The sequence below is a fragment of the Lissotriton helveticus genome, chromosome 12, assembly GCF_964261635.1.
Source record: "Lissotriton helveticus chromosome 12, aLisHel1.1, whole genome shotgun sequence".
NCBI classification, from domain to species: domain Eukaryota; kingdom Metazoa; phylum Chordata; class Amphibia; order Caudata; family Salamandridae; genus Lissotriton; species Lissotriton helveticus.
In genome coordinates, this window is record NC_136073.1 from 737,807,655 (window position 1) to 737,823,570 (window position 15,916).

Genomic DNA, 15,916 nt, shown 5'->3' on the forward strand with positions numbered 1-15,916 from the left:
TGAAAAACGGAGAGTGGGCTCAGACAATGCTAGACAGTGCAGCAGAAGTGAGCATAGCTCGCAAAGTCCTTATGAATCATCTGGAGACAGTGGACACGAATGACTATCTTCAAGTGGAAACTGCGGACACCAGAGTTAGCAAACCTCACAAAATATACGAAATAACATTGCGTATAAAGGGGGATAAGACTAGAAAAATAAGGGGACTATTTTGGGATAATCTCTCCAAGGGCTATGATATCCTTCTAGCTGAAAAAGACTGGCCACCAGAGTTTGTCAGGGAGTGCCCTCATGGCGAAGAAATAATTATGCCTGCCTTCTCAAATCATATTCCAATTCATAAAAAGTACACACTTGCCAGGAAATGGGCAGTGGCTCTAGCTCCTGCTTTATATAAAAATCACGTGGGATGGGATGAGGATTCTCCTCCTCACAAAATCCAGTTAAAATCACAACCAACTGCACAAAGGCAGTACCCAATTAAGCAAGAAGCTAAAAAACAGGTAAATGAAATACTAGATCAGCTAGAATACCAGGGGGTGATTGAAACTTGCACCTCACAAATGAACAACCCTTTGTTTCCGGTCTCCAAACCAGACAATTCATATCGTCTAGTTTTGGATTACCGACACCTTAACACATGTTGCAAAACTTTTGCAGTGCAAAACTCACATAGTGCTGCACTAATGAATAACATAGTGCGCAAAAAATACAAAACAACATTAGACATCTCTAATGGATTCTTTTGTCAAAACATAGCACCAGAGAGCAGATATTTAACTGCGTTCTCAATAAATGGCACTCAAAAACAATTCTGTCGGTTAGCCCAGGGGTACAAGAACAGCCCGGGAGTATTCTCAGCGAGAGTAACAGAATTACTACAACTATATGATGATGAAGCATTATCTTATGTCGATGACATTTACTTAACAGATGATGACTTGGAGACTCACTTGAAAAGAGTGAACACCATAATACTTGGGTTCGCAGCAGAGGGTTACAAATTCAACTTTAAAAAATCCAGAATTGCCCATCTAACAGTCTTGTACGTAGGATATGAATTATCAAGTATAGCCGGGCTGACAATTTTCTAAGAACTAGAAGAAATGGAAAATCTAGAATATGAAAAAACATACCCTCTGCCAATCGACATTCTGCCTTTACGACATTACGCCTGTGTAATCTATACAGACGGACATGCTCAACCCTCCGTTTGGGGAGAACAAACATACAACCCCACATGTGAGATTACAAAAGAAGTGTGGCGCGGAGGTAAACTAAAACCTCTATTAACAAAGACACACTCAGTAGAAAGTAATTCAGAACAACAAACTGAAATATTAGCTTTGAAAATGGCGCTAGATAATGCGGATCGCGAATTCCCGACACTTATAGTGTCAGATTCATATTACTGCGTCAAATCATATAACAAGGATTTGCAGACATGGATTCAAAACGGTTACAAAGATAACACAGATGCACCAATAAAGCAGAAACTGCTCTGGGAACAAATAGTTCTGTTTCAAAAAGAACTACCAAAGACTCACGTGATACACTCACTGAGTCATCAGCGTGATGGCGTTCACGTTGCAGGGAATTCATTGGCTGAAACAGCCGCAGCGGCAGCCACTAAATCGGCTCCCGTAGTTCGAAAAAAGCGTACATTAAAATACATTGACGGTGAAACATTGCTGGCGGTGAAAACGTCATCAAAAGGCGACTGCTCAGCGTTACCGATCAACTATCCACTCAATTATACATACATAATCGATGCAAACTCCGTCCCTTTTGCTCGAATCCCTGGAGTGGGGGATAGAGTGATTCCAAACATGGACAGGAGAAACTTGTTAATCGCAGACGCACATATGGGCGAGGGTCTCAGACACCTCAAACTAAAAGATTCTCTGGAAGAATTACAATCAAGGTACTGGTGGCCAGGCATGAGCCTGCGTCACACCATGTTTGTAAAAAACTGCCCAAACTGCAACAGAGATCGCAGTGGGGAGAGAAACAGTTTAATACCTTGTCGTTCTACTCCAGAAAAAATCAGGAGTAAAAAGGAAGGGTTGCGATTAACACATACAGGCTAGTTCCACTTATAATGTAGATTACCAGCACTCGGCTGACGTCCGGACTGTTATACAAAGATTTGCGAGTCTAAATGGCATATACGCTAAGAGCATGCTACGTTTGACCATTGTCTCCACTCTAGCCCTCAAGCCTGAGGGGGAAACATGACCAGATGAGCATAGCCCAGCGGGAATCTTTTCACTTCCTTCCTGAGGGTACGGGATGGTGTAAAGAAAAAACCAAGGCATAAAGCAATCTATAGCGGAAAGGATATTAGGTTCGGGAGCTGGGTGGGTCAAACATTTAATAAGTGTCCAACGTAGTCTCAATAACTTGCCAAGAAATTCTCTAAAGGGATTCAGTGCGTACGAATTATTATTTGGAACTAGGATGATGATCTCTGACATTGATAGTCAGACTTCAGTGGTGAAAGAAAAAAGCTTTGATATCAAAGACCGTTTGGCTATTTTGCAGGACTTAAACAAAACAAGAAAAGACCTGAGCAACGTAAAGTTGAAACAACAGCCAACAACCACTGAAGAACCACCACCTGTCCCAGCAAGACCTGTCTGGATTCCAAAAGTCGGGGATCTAGTCAGGGAGAAGATCGCGGTAAAGAAGGAATTTGGGCCTTCTTACAGAAAAGCGGTTCCTGTCTTGTCTGTCAACGGGACAAGATCAGTTGTACTACCGCCACTTGCTGGTAAAAAGGAGAACCGAGTTGTATCCATCGACCTGGTAAAACCACAATCATGTGGCCGATAACAAACAGTAGGCCAAGTGGACTCCCAATAAGTAGCAGAACACCAAGGTTTGCTACCAGTACAGAGGTCCTAACAAAGAGGCTCATCACATTCGAAACGCCTACAGAAGAACAAGAAGGACTATGCAACAATGCAATAGAACTCATACCTCTGAAAACCCAAATAAAAACATTTAGCAGAGACACACCAATCTACAATGAAGTACCAAGTGAAAATGCAAGAAACAAAAATCCTGAACCGATTGGAACAATTGACAGAACTGCATCCGGCTACTTCATAAACTTCGATGATTCCTCTGAAGGCTTCAGTGAATCAAAGACACAGCCATCATCAAAAACCTTTAAAGATAAAGCTAAAGAACTTTTGAAACAACTGAAAGAAACATATCTGATTTCTCCATGGATTGAATTTTGGGTGGGTTTTGGTGCATTTATCCTCATACTTTGGCTCATCATGGTACTTACTTTGGGACGCTTCATTGAGGGAAAATATGCTAAAATGGACACAGCAAGTCAGAAAATCAACTTGATCCTCAAACCACACACATCTTCACACGTCGAGAAAAGAGAACTTTCTTCAACCAACTTCACAGCCAATCCGATACCTGGTGGGGTAGCTTGGGACAACACTGACTATGAAATTTATGGTCCGGTCGAGATCCTGAAATATCCACACCAAATTAAGATCTCCTTGAGTGACTTTGTAAAACCAAACTCATTTGCTGATGATTGGGACTTCGAAAGCATTAATAATATGATGTCTGACTTAGTAATGTCTGCTAAATTTACTAAACATGATTATTTGCAGGGTTCTACAAATTATGATAGTATGTACTGTTATAACCACTATGGTAACCATTTTCTACATAAATCTGCACAACCTAGAAATGTTTTAAATTATAATCAATGGGAACATTGTGCAACACCTCCAAAGGGGAGCTCAAGAACCATCTATGACAAATATTCATACTTTTCAGGTTTTAACACAAGTAATGCTGAAGCATTCTATTTTAAATTGTCAAACAAGACAGGAACTAAAACCATGATAACCAACACAAAATTGATATATTCAGACTCATTCTTTGAAAAAATGAATACCTTTGGTTTTGATTATTGGGACAAAAATGTTGAATTGAAAAGTGTTTGGGGTACAAAAGAATGGCAAGTACAGGGTATAGAAGCTTTGTTTAGAGCCTGCATGATCCCAGAACAAATTATATTTTTAAATGACACTGTTCAACAAACCACCTGTCTTGGCCTAGCCAAAATCAAAGATTTAATTAAACCGTCTATTCCGAAACCAACAATGTTTAGCAACACTTCTACAGATGAAGAGATAGACGTAAACCATATATTAAACCAAAACAGAACACATCCTGATTGGAAACAGTGGTTGATCTGGCCCACAGATACTAATAACTGTCAAGACAGATTCCTGAACAAAACACAGGGGTTCAAAATGACCAGGCCAGACCCTAGATATCCCCAAAGACATCACCCAGGGATAATAACCACCTACAGTGTGGGCAAATTATGCCTTCAATGGCTACAAACTTCCACACTGGCAGAAATTAAGCAACACCTAACTTTACTTACTGATGGTGCGGACTTGCGTGATTTCACTTTGGGACCACGCAAACAGCGTCAAAAGCGTTTCATAGCAGCCTCTGTATATGCAGCATACAATGAGGCCTGGAAGGTTACTCAAATTGAAACAGCAGAGAGAATACGGGAAATTGACCGTATTAATTTGGAAAAATCACTTTCTGTAGTGGACAATGGGTTAATGACTCTGTCCTCCAGAATTTTTTCTTTGGACAGCATTGTGTCTTCAGCAATCGACATATTATCGCAAGACTTACTGTTATTACAACACGGTCAGTCACAATTGCGTTCTATTGTACAGCTTGGCTGGACGTTACAAAATCTGCGTTCAGGCTATGTGCCTTGGCGTTTAATCAACACAACGTCACTATTCCAAATCTTTAACCTTACTGATAGACAAATCAGTATGGCACAAAAGGGTGCTGATTATACAATCCTGAACATTGAGAAACTTGAGAGATTACCAGTGACAATGTCAGAACGACCTGTCAGTGAATGGATAATACATGGGATAATAAATATTCCAATCTCAACCTTCAGGTTTCAATACTGCCAAAAATATATACAGGCTGGCATGTACGAGAAATTGGGAAAGGGGTACCTTAAAACAACTTGGAACCTGCCCTATTCACATGCATGTGTCAGTAATAAAGGACAGAAAGTGTTTCTTAGTGGCAACAATTGTGCGATGTCACTAAGTGGCACACTTCTGTGTAACGGAATTAGTTTGCATGGAGCCTGTGAAGGGAATTCATACAACCTTTCGTGTCACCAGCAAGGCGCACCTGCAACAGAAATAGAACCATTCTTTCAAAGACTCTATAATGGGAGTTACATTCTTATTGTAGACCGCAGATGTTGTAGTCTTATGCCCGGGACTCCTTATCTCGTAACTACGACTGCGAAGGTCAAGTGCTGTGGACGCTCATTGTTCCCCAGCTCCTTTCCAGACAGGGAGGCAAGGGCATGGCCCAATTTGAAAATTACTTCTATTCGAATAGATACTTTAAGCAGAATGAAAACAGTGCTTCTTCAGACGCCTACCAGGCTCTCGTCATCAAAAGAAACGTATGATCTACAAGTCGCAAGGACGACTGCAGAGATACATACATTATTATCAACTAATTCCCCCGTACATTTCGCGGAAATCCTGAATGAAATCTTAAATATTTCTGATACCAATGGGGTCTCAAAGGTATTTAAGACAGTATTTTCGATGGCATTAACACCATTCAAAGCCATACTGGGTATCTTTCCAGATTTCGTCCATTCGATTTTTGGCGGACTTCCCCTGATCCTGGGACTAATTGCAGGAATCCTATTCTTAGTCCTTATTTTTCGTTATGGCAACCCATGTCACAGACAAAACTCTTGCGACAAGGGAAGAAACAATCCTAGCCATTGGATACCGGGACCGGATATCAAAAATCCTGGGACTCTCCCGGCTTAGAGACCTGAACATGACTTGGTTTCTATCATTTCGACCAATGTGGCAAAGATGTGTTTTACCTGTATTGAGGTGTCTGCTATGCGGAGAAGAATGCGTGTTAGACACCTGTCTGACGCTACAATCGGATGCGCCAATGGATGCAGAAACATTGTTGAGCCCGATCAAGGTTCATGCTTTGTGCTGCCCTCAAAGGCTACCAATCCTGATGACGGCATTCGTGGAAGCTTCACCACTACGATTGATGGGTAGTGAAGTTCAAGATGAAAGCAGCATCGAACAGGTACGACCTTCTGTCAGTAATGCAAATCAGAATGTCAATGGAGACAATCATGCGCAAGAATGCATGATTACACCTATTTCCGAGTTAGTGGAACTTTCCCAGGAAGCTGTTGACAGTTTTTTCGAAAGCCTGAATGATATGATGTTCTCTCCAGAACAGAAATAGAGACTTTTGAGCAGGCTCGCACACGGCGTTCCCTGAATTCGGCCTTCAACTTTAAAAATAAAGTCACATGAACAGATTTTCCCTCCAGTTCACGGACAGCAATTTTTCAGCAGCCCCAAATATTTTTGCATATTTTTCGGGACACTATCTTCTGCTTAAAGTAAGAACTATTCTTAGAGAACTAAGGTTTCTAAATTTTAGATAGCTTATAGACATTAGCTGCCCGCTGATACGTTCATAAATATTTTATTCTGTGATGGAATGGTCTCGAACCTTTTTTCTGTATTAAGAAGCCATTTCATGTGTAATTCTCATATACCAAATAAGCAATAATGTATACAAATGCGATTACTTTGGCATTATTCTACAGCTTGAGTGCATACAATACATATGTCTGCAATTTTTCCGTATATTTGAAAAATTTCAAAATGCATTTATGTATTTTGGGGTGATAAGGTATACACTATACTCTATAGTATGTTGTACTATGTTATACTATGCATAGATTAGTAAATATGTACATAGTTAGCGTGGAGTGGGTGTTATGTATTCCTATAGGTTCTGAATCGATCCCCCTATTCCTGACCCTATTCTAGTTAAACAAACCAACAAGTTAACTAGCAGTCAGCCCATGAGGCAGAAAATCCCCATGATGCAGATACCGTTATCTGACGCAGTCACACTACGGCACAGGAACGTGTTATCTGATTAGGTCATAACGCTTGCGATCTAATTAGACAAGCGATATTCCTCCAGTCCCTGATAAGGCATACGGAGTTCTCATAACAAATCAAACCTATGACAACCTGGGCAAAACCCTGCGGCCATTGTTTTGATTTCACCGAGAACTTCAGTTAAAGAATGTGCTAACGAGCAAGTCGTATGACATCCTTATTGACGTATCTATGTCCATCCTTACGTCAATCTCGGCACCTTAAAGGTATAAATATTACCGATCTTGCCCTATGCAAACTCACGCGTGGTGACGAGACGGAGCAGCCATACTTGCCGAAGCCAAGAGCAGAGCAGACCCCGCTGGCAGCAGCCCCGCCTTCCTGACGCGCTGAGAGACGCGCTGCTTTCTCCTGCCGAGAAATCCAGCCCCGGCGTTTCTGGGTAGCCCTCACAGGCAGCCTGGAATATCGAGACCAGAGAAAGAGATACCATTCCTCATTCATCCTAAACTTCCAGGTACAGAACTGAATAACCCCTCACAGAGAATTCTTTAGTTATTCACTTGGCAAAAACAAACTTAACTTAAACTGTAACTTTCTATTCCCGCCCACGTATTAGGCTTAGGTCAGGTACACGGGGTAGGCGTATTTAGAAACACCAGTTGAGTACGTTTAGTCAAATGTATATGTGTATGTAATATATTTTATTCATTTTAAAACATCTTATGGCTTAGAAACCATATCAATGTTTTTACAGTATTACTTTATACTATTGCTTTTAATGTATGCACTTTACTTAACTATAAGTATTGCAATAATATCGATCCATTTCTCTTGTATGAGAAAAGAGACTGATCAATAAATAACACCTTTTTATTGAACACGCCCGTCTCTTCCTTTTCTCTACAATCTGATGAGACTAAGAATGCACGTACTGACTGAGTAAAATAAATTGCCTTTTGTTCACACGACTCTCGAGATTTACTCTTGATTAGGGGAGAGCAAAGTTGTCATGTTCTATGGTTGTCAGAAACTAAATCCCTTCTTGTCTAATCAGGGAAGTTAAGTCCTTCCTGAACATTCGAGAAAGTTTCTAGTGAACTCTGAGCTAAGCTGGCAAACCCAAAACTTTAAGTCTAGTATCGACAGTAGTAGACCTAGTTAACGTCTGGTCTAGGCCTTTACTGCTGTAGGTATTATTCCAATGCACAGAGCCTATTGGGATGATAGGAACTACACTACAGTCAATTATGAGAAGTGATTGCACTGCGGGACATCTGAAACGCTAAAGGAAAAGAAATTGGTTACATTTTCAGGAGACTGGGTTGAGGGTTCCGAGTCTGACTGTAGGAGCACAAGACAATGAAACAAACGTTTGTTAGCTCAGACAGCAGTATACGTTTCACACACTAATACAGTTCAATGTCTTACTCTTTTTGAATATCACAGAACTGTGTGTGCATTTGTTCCTGTTCCTGCAACCTCTGGATTCGTTCTAGACTTTTTAGTTGAAACAGGAGCCACTGATAAAATACCCACAGTCTGTATGTTCTTACTGACTTGGCTGTAGTAAAGTAAAAGCAGCCTAATTACACATGCTTCGGGAGTATGTGATATAAACATATTTATGAACTTGCGCACTGGGTGCTTGCATTTAAGGACCAACACAGGAAATAAACAGAACGTCTCTGTCTTGTTTGTAACTCTAAGTTCAGGCCCTGAATTGTGGACTGTTCCGGTATTTGAATGTTTGGGCCAATTTTCAGATCTGAATTAATTTGTGGGAGGAAAAACGTTACGAAAGGTATACTGCTAAATAATGTTCTTAACGTGATTACCTTCCTGGGCTTGAAAAACATCCAACTGAACTTTCAACCTCCCACAAAATATTAAAAGTGTTGTAATAGACACTCCCCATAAAAGAAGAGTGCTGGAATGCACAAAGGCATGTGATGCCGAGCTGCATGTGCTGCCAGTACGGTGTCCGAGCTGTGCCAATCGATGTGGGCTCTTGCCATGTTTATCTCATCGACCTCCACAGCTCCAACTCCTCACGCACCACAAGACACCCCACAGTTGACAGTTCATAAACACTGCAGGCCTTGCTCACGACCCTGTGCCACGTGTATACGTCCATGCAGCGGGCGGGATACGTAATTACATTGATCACAATGATCAGATGTCTTCGTTTCACATCACTGTAATGCCCGCTTTCCTATGGTGTACAAAAGTAAAAGTATTGGACTTTTGTGATACAAATATAAAGCTCATATTAACCTTAAGAAGCCTGAAGTTGAAAACACATTTAATTTGTAAGTTTCCGAAACTCGGATAACAGAAGTGCCTCGCAGCAGCCTTTGTGAATATACCATATAAAATTTCCAGAAAAAGAAATGACTAAATGCATAAAAAAATATATATATGTTTGTTGAATTTTGGAAGGGCAAGCAGGGCACGACAGGAAATATGATCACTGATATACACTTTTAAAAAAAAACTGGACAGTGGAAGGGCGAAATGAATAAATTATTCCACGCAAGGAGCAACTTCATATATTTTCTTAGAAATGTCGAGTACACAACGTTGTTGCCCTTCTAAAAAGCTAATGGTTTTAGTGTGACGTTTTATTGCAGTGCCGATGCCCAATGCATTGTAAACGGATGTTTCACAGACAAATTACCAAGAACTGAGCCCCCGCTCGTTCTTCGCCCTGAACTGGGAGCCGGGTGTCTGTCCCATCTTCGGTGGAATTTCTGTCCTCCACCCACGTTGTCCCCGGATCTCTATCAGTCAATCAAATAATAATATCTGGGACGGAAATGTGATTAAATGGCGAATTTGTCGCATATGGCAGAAGAAGGGAATATAGTCCCAGATTCCCTAATTTACCAAACAGTGTGATCCTGGACAAACCGCTTGCACATCGGTACCATTATCTGTCTCTACTGGGATTCTCTAGGGGGGGCTTCTGCTGCCGGACTGCGACAGCACTCACTGCTGGAGACGAAGAGCACGCGCACCGCACGCGAGGAAAGGGGTCGTCTCCTTTCTTTTTGTCGGGAAAGGACCCCCCCCCAATTAAAAAAAAATAATAATAATCCTACGTGTCACTTTTATTTCTTGCTAAGTAAACAAGCACAGGACGGAAGAAGTGCTGAAAGCTGAATTTCTTGCTTAAGAAAATAAATATGCGGGTACCATAAAATACTGCGCTATTGTATAGCTCCGTGGGCATCTCAAGAAAATGATATTACTGCGCCGTATTTATTCCACTCCCTCGTATCTCCGCGTCTATAGCACCACAGACATAACATGATACGTTTATCCTGAAGACGCAACCATCCATGGAACAGTCAAGTTGTGATCAGAACTCAGAAGTATGTCAGATGCCCCCGGCTGCAGCCATTATGACATATGTCTGCAGTAGGCGCGTGAACCCGACGGCTTCACCTTTACTCGAGTGAGCTCCCTGGCCTGAGTGACCCGCTCTGGCTCATCGCCTCACATGACGCCTGCAGCTGAGAAACAATGCGGCCTTGTGATGGGAGACGAGGTGCCAGTCATGTGACTGGGACGGGCTGCGGGTGTCTGCTTCTTCGTTAGCGCCGAAAGCATTCTGAAAGATGAAAGGAGGCGAGGATGGATGCAAACGGCTGTCACGGGTCTGACAAACAGTTCCTTCTTCAACGTCCTGAACAACATACGCTGAATTCACTCAGGCCTTAATCACAACATTTTACAAGCTATAAACAGGCCTGCCTTTCAGTGGGGCGGGTTCCCCGGGGTCTGAATAGGCAGTAATAAAATAACAAGCTTTGACAAAGACAAATGTTGCTGTTGGCGATGCTGTACTGCATGATCGGATTAGGATATTAAAACCCAAACAAAACAAGTCAGGTCCCGGGCCGGCAGCCAATCACAGCGTGGCCCGGGGAATGACGTCACGGGGGTGTCCCGGGCCGGCAGCCAATCACAGCGCGGCCCGGGACAAGGGGCGGGACTTAAAAAAAGAGTCAGAAACGCCCCCGAATCGCGTTTTCACGGGGAAAGCGTGATTGAGAGCCAATCTCTTCCAATGGCTAGCCTCCATTTATGGAGCTAGCCAATGGAAGCAGAGGCGGGACTAAGCCCTACACTGTAGGAACATAAGATTTCTCCTGGGCGGAGCTAGGAGCTCCGGCCCAGGCGAAACCTAAAAAGCACGCCTGAAGGCTAGCCATGGAGGAACCTTTTACCAATAAGACGAAAGGAATTCAGAAACACAGACGAAGGGACAAATGGCAAGTGGTGGGCGTGGTCTAAGCGCCCGACCAGATACAGCATGCCTCACAGAGCACGGCATGCGTGCTGCTAGGCTCGACCTAATAAAAATGATACAGTTATCGTTGTGGAAATAAGTAGCACAAACATACTGTATTGACAAATCTTGGAAGTACACACAGTGCCGCTATATATTTATTATTTATTTATTTATTTATTTATTAATACAACTTGTAGAGCGCATGCGTTTGCCCGTAGGCGTCTTGGCGCTAAGCTATAGCATAGAAAATCAATTGCTGTCCATTTTAACAGGGCCTTCAAAATTCGTGTACCACCTTGAGTTTAAAAATGCCACGTTGTGTTAAAATAAAAAATGGGCCAGGATTAAGGACACAACAAGCACCCACAGTCTTGCATGGGCAGACATGCCCAATTACCGAAAAAATGCCTGGATTGGTTGAAAACGTTCTTAAACTGCACTATGGGGCATCCGCTTTTCTTTAAAAAAAAAACGTAAAATCCAGGAGATGACACACAATCTTCATCATCAAAGAACGAAACCCTTTGCACACATACCTTGATTTTAAAAAAAGCAAAATATGAGTGTTTTCGAAGCTTTAACTGTGGAATTGTATCTTTAGCTGAAGCAGGTCTGCGAAGATTCGCCTAAGGGCGTAAAGCACAAAGACTATCCAAGCAAGAGGACAGTATTTGGTTTCTTCCAGTTTAAATTCTATAAATACATAACTCTCCCCAAAAGAAAAAAACATATAGCTCACGGCTACGTATTTTCTGGACAGAGTTGTTGATTTTTTTTAAGGTTATGTTTTAAATACACATGATACGTGGATATACTTTGAGTCAAAGCACGCAATTTCTGGCAGCTTCTGGTGGCTTCTTTCTCTTGACACATTTTGTGATTTTTGTGAAGGTGTTGTAGCAGCATTTGAAATCTCTTAAATCCATCATCAAAACGATGTCTTCTCAGAATCTGATGGTCCTTTGGCATACCCTTAATAAAAGTATGGGAGGGCGGAGGGTGACTGAGTTTTTTTGTGTGTTTTTTTGCTCATTAGTGTTGTTTGAAGTAACCATGTTGGTTGTGGCTGTACATTACTACACCCCCCTCCATTTCACTGCCTGACATTACAGCTTCTCGGGGTGAGGGAGGTTGGGTGGAAAGCAGAAACTTGACCCGGCATTTTTTAAACGTAAACTAATTTTACCTTTTTCAAATTAATTCATTTTTTTAAAACTAAAATAACCATTATCAAGGCCAGGCTTCAAGCAATGCCATGTAGTGGGCACGTATCATAGGTATCAACGTGAGTCGACCCCACTTACTCTTTGTTTTCCAAATTTTTTAAATTAACCCATTTGTAAAAATTAATGCCAAGCAGCCTCCAATTCACAAGACAAAGCCACTTTAGTAAAAATGTTTCACTTTAGCAGGGAGTGAGAATATTTAATTCCTCCTCAAAGTAAATTAAACTGTGCAAATATCGATCACCAGTGAGAGACTTAATTTTAGAAAAACAATTTAACTTGCAGGTAAGAAAAATGCGTGTCCTTTGGTAAAGCGTATTTATTTGCCTTGTGTATATGTAGATTCACATGCCAGAGCTTCAGCCAGCTCTGAAATGCTTCAAACTGAAAAATACCTCAAAAGTGGGATACCCAGAACAACAAGCATTGGCAACGTAAATCGGTCTCTATCATGACACTGGGGTGCAAAACTGTTGGTATACAAATAGCCACTATGTACTGGTTTTCTTTTTTCTTTTAGTAAAATCATTCTAGTATGGTCACCACACATGCTTGTTTGCTCACAGATGGTAGCCGTCTGGCAATTATGTTTTTTTAAACATAAGAAAATCCATGTACAAAATGGCTACTCTCCATGTGCACAAGGGTACCTAAGGGTGGTCATCTTGGCATGTTTTAAAACATTTCAAGATGGCTGCCAGCCTATAGAACAGTGGGCCATGGGCAGAACGTAAGGAGGCTGTGAAGACAAGAAGGCCGCTATCTGTATAATGGAGAGAGAGCCGGGGGGGAAGCAGCAAGAGACAAATGCAGAGAAAAATAGTTCCTCGTGCATTGCATATATGCCAACAGGAGCAATTCTACCAGGAGAAGTATCGATTTTTATAGTGAAAGATGACATTTGCTTTCTCATGTCTAAAATTGCTACCACTTCAAAGCAAATCAGTAGGGAAAAGAATCCCCCCCATTATATTTTCAGAATCTCCCTCTAGCCCATTGTTTACAGGCACTTCTTGCAATGGCCTCACGTCAGCAGTGAAAGGATACACCTCATCTAGTCAAAACCCAGCGAGATTGAAATGCATACAATAATGTGGAGAAAAGGTATTAAATTAGGAGTCGGGAAATGGGATAGACAAGAAATCCATCAAGCCAAGGGTAACCTAATTCCCACAGTATATATATTGTATTGCAGACAATAGGCCTTCAACAGTAGTCAGGTAACTCTGTCTGCAGGCAAGCCCTAAAATATAGCTATGTGGGCTTCTACTCAAAGGCGTTTGCAATTTGACACCTTAATTCATCGCACTCGAAACCTTCATAATGCCGATGTATATAAAATAAAAAAACAATGCCTAAGCAAACCACCCATACATACAAAGCTTCACAGGTGTTTACTCTATACATAGTTACTCAAACTTTTGGAGGAACTACGGCACGTTTACTCATCTTTATTACAGGGTCATCACTTGAGTTAATTTCCTGGGCACGGTTGCGACATAACAAATTTGAACAACCACAGTAATTCTATTCAAATTCCAGATTAGATTGTCATTCAACTTCACTGAGTTCTGGAATACCTTGACAACTTTAAATGATATAGAACATTTAGAAGACCCACACTTCTGAGGATATCTTACTCTCACAATGTCACCCACATTCACTTCAGTATTTAAAGTGGCATGTCTCATATTGAAGTTATGTTTCCTTTTCAACATCTTACCATCCTGTGACTCTTTCCACTTTACATTATATGAGCCTTCATCAAGTTGATTGTACATCATCCAAGTGCGATACATCAGCATATTGGACTTTCTGCCTCTGAAAAGGTCAAAAGGTACTTTCCTTTTAACAGAATAGGGTGTAAGTCTATATAATCTCACTCTGTCTAGTATCTCCATCTTTCACTCTCTGTTTTGTGATTTAGTAATTTGAATGTACTCCTTCAATACCCTGTTAAATCTCTCTACCATGCTCACGGATAATTCCTCTCTAATACACTCCAGCATTTGAGAATTTCTTCACTTACATCCCTTTTTCTGCACCAGTCACAAGTGAACATTTTGATCTCTTCCTGTAATACATTGTCACTTTTTAATATATTTTTCTACTCTTTTTTTACCGACAAAACCGCTTCAGTAACCTCACACACCGTACATTATTCCAAGTCCCACATATTGTTATTCACTAAAGGTTCCATCTCCATTTGTGCAGAAACTAAAGGTGAAAAGCAATCAGCCACCCTGTTTTCCATCCCAGGGATGTACTTAGCTTTAAATTTATATCATAGAAAAGCCACTTCCTACTTACAGATCCTAGACAAAATAGTATCTAAGTTCTTTTTGCAAAATTTGTCTTACAGTGGTTTGTGGTCAGACCTAAATATTAAGGTATCACCCCAGAATACCTTCGTTAATTTGTTAATGGCCATGTGCATACAAAATGCTTCCTTTTTGATAACTGAGTACTGATTCTCCGGCCCAACCAACAACCTGGACAAACACAAAATGGTCTCTTCTTTCCCATCCTTTACTTGTTTGAGCACTGCACCCAACCCTTTGGAACTAGCATAGGTGGCCAGAATGAATTGTTGTGCAGTATTAAAACTTTCTAAAGGGGAGCATCTTTCAAAGCAGTCTTTATATCTAGGAACTCCAAATCACACTGCGGGGACCATTAGAATTTCACACCCTTTCTTGATAGAGTCCTTAAAGCAAGCATGCAACTTGCAAATCCCAGTACAAATGTGTTATAGTATTCTCCATCCCTAAAAAGATGACCAAATCATCTCTGCATACCAGAACTGGAAGTTGTTCAATGGATGTTACCAATTGTTCTTTGGGCTTGATGCAATCTTTAGGTAATCTATGGCCCAGGTACTCTTTTTCAGAAAGATTGAACACCTATCTCTAAACGTCTTCAGTTGAGATCTGCAATCGTAATCTTCTTGACTAAAACCATAAATGAGAACATCATCTTGGTAGATCTTAACTTCAGGTAACCTTTTCAAGACTTCTTCCATCTCGGAAACACAGAGGCAGCTAAATTTAAAGCAAAAGGCAACCTCGTGAACTTGGACAGCACAAAAGGTGTGATGAAAGATGTAAGATCAGTAGATTTGTTATCAAGTTGTATCTGGTAGTATGCAGCTTTGAGATCCAACGTGGAGAACACAATAGCTCCTTCCATTTGAACCAACATATCTGCAATGTTAGGAAGTGGGTATCTATCTGCAGCTACTGCCCCGCTAAGTGCTCTTAAATCAACACAGAGCCTTATTTCTTCAGAAGCCTTTTGTGCTAAGGCAAAAGGAGCTAGCCAATCTGTTGCTTCAGTCTCTACTATGATACCCTTGCTTTTTAATTGATCAAGCTCAGAACGCA

At 41.2% G+C, this 15,916-nt stretch overlaps 1 pseudogene; it reads right to left on the reverse strand.

The window, feature by feature from the left end:
* Window positions 1–14,314, reverse strand: part of LOC144798115 (protein spire homolog 1-like) — a 31,080-nt pseudogene extending 16,766 nt beyond the window's left edge.
* Window positions 14,315–15,916: the final 1,602 nt, after the last annotated feature.